Source organism: Hyalella azteca, unplaced genomic scaffold (genome assembly GCF_000764305.2).
Source record: "Hyalella azteca isolate HAZT.00-mixed unplaced genomic scaffold, Hazt_2.0.2 contig17016, whole genome shotgun sequence".
Taxonomy (NCBI): domain Eukaryota; kingdom Metazoa; phylum Arthropoda; class Malacostraca; order Amphipoda; family Hyalellidae; genus Hyalella; species Hyalella azteca.
Window position 1 is genome coordinate 99,434 of NW_025946818.1, and position 12,605 is coordinate 112,038.

Genomic DNA, 12,605 nt, shown 5'->3' on the forward strand with positions numbered 1-12,605 from the left:
TGGCCTATATGTAAGTTCAAAAAATTATCGCGCAAGCAATCCTAATTAACTAAAATACAATTATTGTTTTTTAAAACTTAGCCCTCTCTGCCTTAAAAATCTGTAATGACGAGACTTTTTTTGATGATTCCAGCACTAAAATAAATGAAATACTTTATTTCTGTTTCATTTGCTTGCGAATGGGTTTCATTGTGGAAAAACTTACCTAAAAAATGTACTGATTGTTCATAATTTTTCTACGAACTGTACTTCTTCAAATACGGGATTATGTATGCAATCAAGCGAACTATTCGTTGGCGTTGATCTTGAATTCATCGCAGAGTTTTGTCTTTATAGATTTAGCTCTATGAACCGTATATGTATAGAATCACAAAGTGTTACATGAGCTTAATAATTTATACCGAAAATACCCTACGTGCATGGCCGCGCCGCTCGTTCTGGTTTGGTTCAGTAACTTTGCATAGTGAACAATTGAAAAGTTTTTATACAGATGCAGAGTTACACGTTCAACAAGAGATTTGTGTTAAGAGCAGCATGACGGGACCCTATATATACAGGGGAACCCATGGGGAGCCATATTTTATTGCTCGTATTTCTACTGGGAGCCTTATTTTCTAGCAACTAATTCTCAATAAAATATGGTTCCCCTATATAGGTTACCCTGGAAATAACTGTTAGAATATATACATAACTCGATCCCAGCTCTCCACAGGTGTAACTCTCATGCATGTTTACTGATCGCCTCGGATCCATCCGTCGCTGCATGACTGGGACATCTGATAATCAGCCAGCGAGAAATTCACTAAAATGAACAATAACATGATAGAAGAAATTTGAAACACGTACTACATCTAAGATGAAAAGTTACTAAATCCTACTCGGATACAAAGCTAGTGTGAGACAGTAAAAAAAAACAAATATATCACACAAAATACAGTACATAAAATGTTATAATTCTACTCTAAAAAGCTCGAAAAATTAAGATTACATTGCTTCGTAAATGTTCAAAAGTAAATTCAGAAATTTAGGTAACTTCGTTTTCTCTCTCTTCACCATATTTACACGATGTCAAAAGTGTATATCTTGCATGATAACAATGCATAAATGGCAACATATATTTTGAAACAAATCCACATATGAAAGTGTTGTTTACTTAAAACTTAAAAAAAAACTTTTTAAAACTTTTCTTTACTTACCACTCAACACTTTAGGTTTAAAAAAGAATGCAAGTATAATTCTTTATTCATATTCATATGAATGTCTTAGAGTTTGACAAAACTCACAGCCCATGGTTCAAAATAAGTGAAAGTGAAGATGTTATACGTAATTTAAACACAAAGATATGTCGTTTTTTAAATTTATTCATTTTCACCTATTTTACACAAATGCTTTTCATCTATCACCAAGGAAAAAATGCACTAGTTTTGAAAAAAATTATGGAATGCTATCATATATGCATTTTTAGTGACTGGGAACAGCGTCTAAGAGAAATGAACGCCGCTTCAATTCCAGCCTCCTATAAGCCGGCCATGAAAGTATTACACCGAGGATCGCTACATGTGTATGAAGAAATAAGCGAACTTAATATCCGTAAAAATTATTATTAATGACTATGTTACATTGTTGGGGTCGTAACAGAGTCAAGAAATAAGCAACTCACGATTTCCGTAAAATGACTTTATTACATTATTAGAATCGTAACAGAGTCGTAAGAAACAAGCGAATCATGATATTCGTAAAATGACTATTATATTGTTGGAGTCATAACAAAACTTACGACATAAACGACTCACGATATTCGTAAAATTATTATATTTTACGAACTGACGATGGAGCTGGTCTCCGAAACGTTTTCAATTGAGATATGCTGAATTTTTGTGGTGTTTTCTTCGCTTTTAAATTTTTAGTAAAATTATTATATAACATTCATAGAGTCGTAACAAAGTCTGAAGAAATATTCGACTCATGATATTAGAAAATTATTATATAACCATGAAACCATCTTAGAGTCGTAACAGAGTGTATAAGAATGAACGACTCATGATATTCCTAAAATTATTATATAAAACATTTTTAGAGTCGTAATAAAGTCTTAAGAAAAAAGCGACTCATGATTTAATCCCCTTAAAATGCCTATATTAAGATTGCACGCTGCTTGCCAAATAGACCTCCATGGGTCGGCGCGCAGCAGGGGTGGAGGAGACAGCAGTGCATCTCCACGTAACTGAATTACCGGGCGTCTGTTGAGCATCGGTGCGGCGTCTGCTTCCAGGCCTAAGTTGAGAGGCGAGGCAATAACTGAATTTTATTGCCCATTAATGGGATACTTTGGTCTAATGATTGTTATGCTACAATCAAGATTATTTGTCTATGCAAAATAAAACTTCACGGGTACTCCTAAAAGCGGGAGATGTTTAGAGGGAACATATGAAAACTTATTGCTTTATGCGAAATTTAGCCCAAAGTAATTATGACTTCCTATAGTTCGTGCATCTCAATTTTTTGATAATTATAGAAGATAATTAAAGAACATAGTCATATTGACAATCATAAAAGTTAATCAAAGCCGGTAATCCGATAGGAGATAATCATAGATCATAATCATAGAACATAATCAAAGACGATAATCAAAGAAGATAATGGTACCTATAAGAGAATCGTATAAAAGATAGTCATAGAAAATAATCAAACAAGATAATCATAGAAGATAATCATAGAAGATTATCATAGAAGATATACATAGAAGATAATCATATAAGACAATCGTAGAAAATTAGCATTGAAGACAATCGTAGAAGATAATCATATAAGACAGTTGCAGAAAATAAGCATAGAAGATAATTGTAGAAGATAATCATAAAAGATAATCATAAGAGATATTCATAGAAGATAATCATACAGAAGAAAGAATAAAATCGATAGCTGCCGCGCTCGATAGCGTTCTATGTTGGTTTCAATAAAAGTTTCGGACATATTTTCTAGTCGAGCCACTGTAATAAATGGAACGTGTTATAAGAATGTGCATTTAAGGGATATTAGAAAAATTTAAAACTGCATTCAATTGTGCGTGCAGCAGCAATAATAAAGTGCATAGAGGCAATAATTTTAGGAAATGTCAATCGACAAGTATTTTGATAAGGCTTAATGACGGTGCAGAAAGGCTGGTCATCAGCTCTGCCATTGTATGTAGGTGCTGCCAATTTAGGTGATCCTTGCGTCTTTAAATGTATGTTCTCGCCAATTAAAAATTCCTAATTCTCCATGATAGTAAAGGTGCACATGTTATGTAAAATAATGCACCTGCACTTTTTTATTGAATTAAATGTATTAAGCTTCAGCACACATTTAAATAGCGTTCGCCTGAAACGTAAAATCAATAACAAATGGCGATTGGGGAAACTATTATAAAGCTGCCAGAAATATCAAAAGAATTATCGGTGGTCGTTTAGCCACCAATATAATCGGCCGATGATAAGTCGCCAGTGATTTTTAATTAGGGATGTAAATGGAGTCGGTGGAAGGTTAGTGACGCTGCGCAGATGCCTCCACTTCCCTCGCCTGTACGGCACTCACTCTACCCTCATCGCCCTCAGTTACCCTTTGCGTCCATCGATTAGTTGTACTTGGATAGTTGGAAAAAAATTTGACGTAAAGGTAACTGTACTGCGGAAAAGTAGTGCAAAATGCGAATCGAGTAAACAATAGCGGTCTTACGAAGAAAATGTCTGGGCTTGACCGGGATTTGAACCCGGGACCTCTCGCACCCTAAGCGAGAATCATACCCCTAGACCATCAAGCCGATACCCCATTAGAATGTTCAACAGTTATTCACAAAAGTTAATTCCATTTTGGAAAGTTGTTTAGAAACATACCAATTACCTTGGCTATTTTTAGACATTCATTCAAGAACAACATAATTAGCGTACACATTTCATAATTCAAACATACAACCCAACACGTACGTATTTTATTCAGTTGATAATTTATAAATTAATTAGATGATATTTTGAAGTAGAAATTTGCCGGCAAATTTAAATACTGATGATGACTTCAATGAGTGTGGAACGGTAAAATATTTTTTTTACATACAAATTTAATGATTGGGAATATTGAAGGGAATATTGTACTTACAGTGATGCAAGCACGAGGCTGATGTCTGCTGCATGCTTATACATATACGCCAGCGCAGCCCAGACCAATGAAATTTTACGGAGCAGGAAAGCGAGCTTAGTATTTTTGACACTTTATTCTTAACGAAGGCATCGATGACAATTTATGAAGCAAGGGAATATGAAAAAATAACTAAATAAATAACCCAGCGAATGGCGTACACTGAATTATTGCACGTAGTATTGAATTCATAAGTGAGCTTCTAAAAACAAAATAACAAATTTAAGAAGTTGCAGCATTGATTGGTTTTTCGCATATCATACCTAAAATTATAATCATTCTCAATTCATAAATATGACAAACGCAAACTTAATTATCACAGAATAACTAGTCACAAATGTTAATTACACCAGCTGTGACGCGCAAGTTGAATCACTATAACGTATTGGAGAGTAACTATTATATTTCTGACCGTTCTGTGTGAACAAGATATTTCTCCACATGCATGCAAACGCCAGTAAAAACGGAATATAAAAAATTCAACGGAATTAAGGTAAATTTAATAACTCGATAATTTAGATAAAACTGTGCGAATTATTGAAAAAAATGCTTAGGAAATGCGGTTCAAAAATAATGACTTATGAAGGGTGGCTTCAGTGAAAAATTTTCGAAGGGAAGAACATCAAGTAAGAAAAGATATTTATTCTGCATGATCGGGAAATGACTTATGATTCATTCATGGTAACATTGATAGCTCAACAATCTACTTCAAAAAAGTGAATAATGAACATTGATCATTCAACGCAATTTCTGGGATACCCAATGCAGTTGTAATATACGTAGAGATAGAGTGAAATTATTCTCCTCAAGTATTCCAAAACGAAGACTGCAAAGTACTTTTCACTGTGCAAATTTTCATTTCGGAGTAATTGTTTCGAATATAATATTTGTTATTAAAAGAATGTAATTACTGCACCCTATTACGCCAGAGTCAGTTCACGAATGAAATCAACGAATAATCCTATATAAATTTTGCGGCCTATTAATTATACGTGCTAATGTAAGATTTCACTTTAAATTTTTAAATAATTGAGGCATTTGAATTATAGGGCAGTTCGTTTCCATATTTCTGGAAAATTATTTATTTATTAATTTAGATGGAACACGAAACTCGAAAAAAATTCTCTTTTGGTTTTAAAATTTCGCTTGAGGAACATGATTGAAGCGTGAGAATTTAGCATGGGCCTGACAATAAACTTGATCCGCGATTGATAATCTGTTACGGAAGAAGCCAATCCCTCTTCCTAACGACCGAAATATTTCAGATACCGTAACTCGTCGAGACTGACTGTCGTCGTAAATAAGACCATTAAGAAATGATGTGTTTTTCTAACGCGCCGCAGAGCTAATGACCAATTATTCAAGCCTGAGGTTAGCTTCCAGGGATGTAGAATTAGGGCAATTGAGACATCAGGTAAATATAACAATCCCTTCAACACTTCCTGGCGTGACCACAAACCAATTATCAATCGAGGGCGTCTTATGGATGGCCTCTTAATAGCCTGCAGCTGGCCACCCTCCTCCACTAATGCTCGCCAAAAATTATGAGGACCTGGAGTCAAAAATTAGGAGGACGTGGAGTAATCTCACGTCGATCGTCGGCATTTCCTTGTGATCAGGCAAACGATCGAATGGTTATTTCACTCAGGAATTCTATCCCTTCCGTAGATGAAATAGCACCAAGGGCTTCCAAATTGGTCGAAGCAGAAGGATAAATGCCAGGGCTTCCTTCCCTTGGGACCACCCTTGTGGCGCCTTGTGGCGATTTTTCTCTGGTGCGCTAGAAAGTTCAGGGCGATGAGGAAATCGGCCCAAGATGTTGTCTATAGTAATTAACAGTATTAGTTATGAACCATGTGGCTGCTCTTATACACGAGACATTTATAGATATTAAATCATAGCGAGAGACATTCACTACGCCTGTTTGTGAACACATAGTTTTCTTGTCTCGGCTTACAGTTATCAAGTAAATGATATTTCGATGTCGAAATTGAAAATCATTTATAAAGAAAAAACATTTGTAAAGAAAAAACATTTCTTGTACCACATTTCGGGAATTTTCCCAGTGATCTTTCGGACAAAGCGAAAAAAATACATTATTAACAGACATTCGAAATAAATTCAACCTCAGGAATAGTTTGTTATCTTTAGGGCAGTTTTCACTGCCAAAATGCAGCCATTAGCCAGTCGCTAAATGATAACTGGCGATCGTTTATTGTTGACCTGCCAACTGGAGGTATTTCGCTCGAAATTCTACAAAGGCCATAAAATATTTTTATTGACCATCTGGGTACACACGTATTGTTTGAGAGTTTTAAGGGCAATGAAATTAGCTCCAAAATCAATATCGATGAGATCTCATCTCCTCTCCGAGTTTTCTGTGTAGCTTGAGTATGAGATTATTTCATGAGGAATATACTCTTACCGAATTTCAATGTGAACTTAAAAACTTTAATAGTGGTTCAAAATATTTCTTTATAAATTTCTTCAAAGTGTACATTGCAGAGAGGGTGATTGTATTATTTCTTAATCGCAATAACAGTTACTGATTTGAAACACAAATTCTTTTCGATAGCTCAATATCAATTGAAATTGAAACAACAAACATCGCTAATACATTCACTAAACTGTATACGTATGTTAACAAACAAATAATTCAGAATAGGGTATTAGAAATATTCCTGGCGATGGAACGGTCGGAGGCGGACACATGGGGCTAGCGTGGGAGGTCCAGGGTCTACGCAGACGATCGCGTCGCTGTGATGACAGAAAAGCGGCCTTTTGATGCATTCGCCACGGCTCGTTACTTTGGACCGCCCCGAACGCGGGCAACGACTGCCCAAGGTAAACTGGAGAGCCGTTTGGGAGGTGATACCATCGGCGCCGCACAAAGCAATTTGGTTTTTGTCGACAGGTAGCAGACGCTGGTGAGCAACAGGTATCTTTATATAGTCGAGCGTGAGTACCACTCACCTTGTTACCGAGTTCTGGTTGACCTTTCCGCCGCAAATGACGAGGTATGGACAAGTGTTGAGAGAACACCCACTGAGTGGAGCCGGAAAAATTGTCCATAACTCAAACCGATGCGTAGACCAATAGCTTTATTGTATAACACTGCTCTGAGGAAACCAGATGCTGTAGGAAACTGAGGACGAGTCATTATAATTCGATTGGATGTTGCGATATTATCTCTGAGGCTTAAAGGGAAGTCGAATCTAAGCGGAAGTTCATATTGTCTAGGAATTTGTTTTTTAATAAGTGAAATTAGATTATGTTTCTAAATAATGGCAAATTTGTTGCAATAAACGATAATATTTGCAAGGTATTCGTATTCCTACCATGCAAAAATGCCGGAACCTTATCATCTCATCATTATTAAAATGCGATGATATTCCGGAATATAAATTTAGCCTATTTGTTCAATGATGCTCAAAGTTAGAATTTTTTCAACTGATTTCAAAAGGAAGTTTTCGGAATATGAATTTATTCTACAAGCCATATAATTAAAATATTAATAGTTACACGAATAAATTATGGAATTAATAACTGTGAAATAATAGTGTTGAAATTATTTAATCCTTAACTGTAAAATAATAGTTTCAAAAACATGATTCCCACTGAATATCATGGTAGGTAAAATAAATATCGAATACACGAGGATATTTTTTAGGAGGAATTGTTGCATGATCCAGTACCGTATGTGGCCCGCTGAAGGCCGCTGGACGGAGGATGAATCATCATGTATAGAGACCAGCGCTGCGGGCGCTGCATCGTCTCATGCGCAGAGGTCAACGTTTTCGTTCTCCAGGCGAGACGTAACATTAATGTTATTATGAGAGACAGCTTCGTGTAATCGACTTAATAGAGCTAGTAAATTAATTTATCTAGCAAGTTTTAACTTGAACTAAAAATATTTATCGTTATTCTTAATGCAATCATCATACCGTTCGTTTCTAATACCTCGGAGCAGAAATTTTTAATTTAAAAGCCACATCGTGGCCTTTAAACGCTTTTATTTAAATTATGTACTCAATCATTGGCAGCGGCGAACATCAAATGAAATAAGCTACGTCGCGACGGAGCATGAATCATTAATGAAGGCTGACAATAGTTTCTATCATTGCGCAACTTGTCCCGACACACGGCGCTCATTTCCGCGCTGATGGAGGGAAACCGTATAACGCTCATGCGTCGTTCGGCCGTCGCACTCAAGTGATTTATTCAGCTATATTGTTAATTTAAGAACATTTAAGTAATTTTAAATCGCGACATGAAATTTAGTAAATTGGAATTACGACTACAAAATGAGTAACATTGAATCTCGACTTGATATAGAAGAAATTTAAATCGGGACATGATAAGTAAATTTGAATAGCCACTCGATTTTAAGTAGTTTGAATTGCGATTAGATATCAAGTAACTTCAAATTGTGACATGATAGAAAGGAACTTTAAATCATGGCATGGTAGAAAGTAACTTAATTACGCGACTTGATATAAATAAACACGTGAAGACAAGGATAAATAAAAGATTAATTAAGGAGTCGAAACCCCATGAAATAATCTTACGATGATCTAGAGCAATAAATAAAAGTTTAAGTCAACTTAATTTTTGGAAAATCACGAAATAATTTACTCACTTTTTTGTTCTTAGTTCAATATAATATTTATTAAGAACATAATGAACAGAACTACACAGAAAGAAATACTGCAGCATTTGTTTTATTATTAATTTAGGTCTTCCATACGTGGATAGTCAGCTCAACGCATCGCAGCAGCATCATTTTAATATTAATAATGGACTTTTGAAATAATATATTTCTTAACCGTCAAGCTTCTAAATTTACGTTTGCCTTCGAAATGAAATCCGTTAAAAAATTACATAAATTAAAGTCATTTGAGATAACGATAAAATAATAGGAATTTGCTATGCCTATACCTATAAACGGGCAGGTTCAAAATGTGAGATTTTATGCTGGTTAAACAATTTACGAGCCGCTGAAATAAATTAATTAATCGCTAAATTTGCCTTTGAAAAATGTGAACTCCTTCTGAGTGTTCGTTTGGACAGCGGAAATGAGAAGCAATAGCGCACTTTTTTTGATATTATGAGCGTAGCATCTGAATGAGATGAGTCAGGGCTACCTTACATCCATTTACATATAAGACTTGAGCGACATAGGCTCACGAGAAGATCAACATTTAGTTTTTTAATTTAGTGTATTTTGGAATAATACTTCTAAATTAATTCATTTATGAAAATGTTTCCTGTTGCAATTTCAAAAGGGGATTTTGGAAACAATTTCTAAACTTAATATTTATTTCTGTATTGCGCGTTCAATGAGTCACATTGATCTGCAATGGATAAAAAATTAGATCAGTACTTACTGCAGTGAGTGACAGAGAGCTCATTGTCTCGTCCGTCCGTGACTTGAAGTAACGGACGGACGGACATGACGAATACAATAGCGCTTTTTTTCCATAAATGAGAAAATCCGCTAAAAATGGTAACTTTTATTAAATGGATTTCATTTAACACAATTTAATTTCAACTCTTTAGCGACGAGCTTTAAAAATTAAGGTTAAGAAAAATGCTTTTAACCGTGGCTTTAAAATCTTGATTACGAGTAGACATCAGATATACTAAACGTAGAAAACCATATTGAATTAAATCTACCTAAATTTTAAATTGTTGCCCAGTGAGATTCTACACCAATTTTGACGTTTAATAGACGAGTGAAGAATTTCTACCATCATTTTTAGAGAAAAACAATTCAACGGTCGTGACTTGAAATGCTTCGTGGTTGTGAAATGCGTGCGCAGAGACGCCTTTTTAGCACTCATGCATGCTCTAACATGCACTTTTGGATATGCACCCTTAACTTCATTTCGAATGCATTTCTTTTGCGGCGACGACAGCTAAAGACGAACGCATACATGTTTGAATATAGTGAGGAGACCAGGTTGGAGAGTGTGGCTCGCGCGCAGCGGGGAGCCATGTTGATGACCACGTCCAGTGTCTCGAGGAGACCTCTTTATCTCACGAAGAATGGGAAGTGCTTCGCCGAGACAAAAGATGGAACAAATTCTCATGAGCTGCCGCGACGGTCGTCCTCGTAATTATGATCTCACCTGCTCATTAAACCGCAATCGGGAAGCGAGGCCTTGTCCCAGCGCGCGTTTCTGGGGCGAGTAACTCGCTATATCGAGCTGTAGTGCCGGCGTGACAAGCAAGAAGCAGTATTCGTAACAATTTTTATTATAATATTTCCAAACTTGAAGAAAATGCTATAATTTTGTAAGCTTTTGTAGAAAAGGAAAAAAATTAAATCAAACACTGTTATATGCAAAATTTTGCGAATCATGCAGAAATCACGTTGTTAATAGTTATTCTACTAACTTTTTTTTGTTTGATGATAATTCGCTGGAAAACGCCGCCGATTATCAAAACGCCGATCCAAATTTGATTTTCATGTAAATAACGAGAAAGAAACAAAATATTTTCATTGAAACGGGTTTCCAAATTTGTTTAAGGTTATTCTCTACACCGTAGAGAATAAGTTAGCTTAGTAGCCAAGAGAGTAGCCAATTACCCCCGCCCCGGCTCAGTGCAAATAAACCTGTGTTGTTTGTACAGGAATAAACCTGTGTAGTTTGTCCAGGAATACAAAACGCAACAAATGCCAGACTCATGCCCGTGTGTGTACGCTGACCGCAATGGCCACCGTCTCCATTCTTGCCAAGTTTAGGCGAGTTTTTCGGCAGGAAAAAAGAGCTTTTGTCACCAAAATCGCCACTAGACAACGCTGCGGTTACTCCTCCATTCAAGAGCTTCTTCAGGTCTATACTAATTACCTGCACTAGGAGTAATAAATATGTCACTTTTAAAGAGGTTCAAACCACCTGGTTACACATGAGTGAGCAGCCTAAGCAAAGTAGCTGGACTTGGTTTCTACTAACAAGAGAAAACTCAATTTACGAATAAGAACAGCCATGGTTTCCGGGCAATTTGAAAGAAAAATATTTGAATTTGCTTACAGGTCGGCCAATCACAAATTGGCGACTAGAGGGCATGTTCAATTAAGGTGGATATTACCCAAGAATTATTCATTAATTAAAAGGGTTTACATGATATGACGCAATTTTTATGGTAAAAATTATAACTCATAAATTGTTATAAATGTATAATGGAGTTACATTTTCCGAGTCCAATAAATAAGTCTCGCATATAAAACCACTCATGATCATTCAGTTGCCACTCCATTATTAAGCCTTCAGTTATTCGTTGTCGAAGACGATGTTTGTAAATTATCATTCGAGAATACCAAACCCAACCGCAGTTGCGTTCAAGTTCATCTAAGGTATAATTCTCATTGCCGTGGATCACCGGATAATTCACTGTTGAAATAATGCCCATCATGAAATTCTTATATTCAATTAGGCCGTCAACAGCGACTGACTGCGACTGGCGCGACCTCCTAATAAGTCGCGAATTATTTCGGCGGCATGACACTGGGGCGGTTAAGATGTGGTTCAGGCTAGGTTCAGGCTCACTTGAGATGAGTACAGACACGGTTTAGGATCAGAGTTCCCGTTCACAAATGTCAGAGGTGAGATTGAGAGCGGGGTCGGAGGAGATGGTTTTCCAGCCACAGGTGTTGAGATAATAACTGCTCTTCGGAGGTCTTCGTGTGAGGCTCCGTAAAAGCGCCTATATTATAGAACTGCCGCTGCCGTCGCTCTACTTGTTCATTATACAGTCATTATCGGGCTGGAGGGCCGTCATTTGCAGCCTGGGATGAGCACCTTCACTGGCTTGTGTGGAGAGGAGGCAAGAGGAGACGATTTATGAAGACGCCCGCAGTTAGAGCGACGACAGGGACGACGGCGTCTTTGGATGCGCTGTGCCGCCCGCTAGTTACGACTCGCCAGAATCATCTTGTGTCAACTTAATGATTGCATACAAAAGAAAACGTAACGCTAGATGGGCTCCTCAAATCCGGTCTCGTCGTGAGATCCACAAGTCAACGCATCCCGCCATCCGCAAAATATTCTCAGCCACGTTGGAGGTCATGAGCATTGCTTAGAGCTCCTTGAGTTTGTTCATGACTTAGGATTTGAAATGAAGGAATAATTGGTTCAGGTGAAAAATTCATATCAAGCTTAAGATAGAAAATTTCATGTGACGTTAATATTACGAGGGGCATACTCAGAGTTTTTATTCATTAATTCGTTTACAATGAACTAACTTTGTGCCACAGGAAATCAAAAATACCAACAAATAGAGTAATCGGCAACGATCTTGCATGATACGAATAGGCTCCCTGAAAATTTGTCATGTTTGCTTTCACGATTGCTTTGGAAATCATAAAGACATCCATGATCTGAATTCTTTTAGATGCATTCATATATTTACTTGGGAAACCACGAGAAACG

The 12,605-nt window shown here is 36.6% G+C and overlaps 1 non-coding gene across 1 annotated transcript; it reads right to left on the reverse strand.

The window, feature by feature from the left end:
* Nucleotides 1-3,727: 3,727 nt before the first annotated feature.
* Nucleotides 3,728-3,799, reverse strand: Trnap-agg. Its single transcript has one exon. It is a non-coding gene; the product is annotated as a tRNA-Pro (tRNA).
* Nucleotides 3,800-12,605: the final 8,806 nt, after the last annotated feature.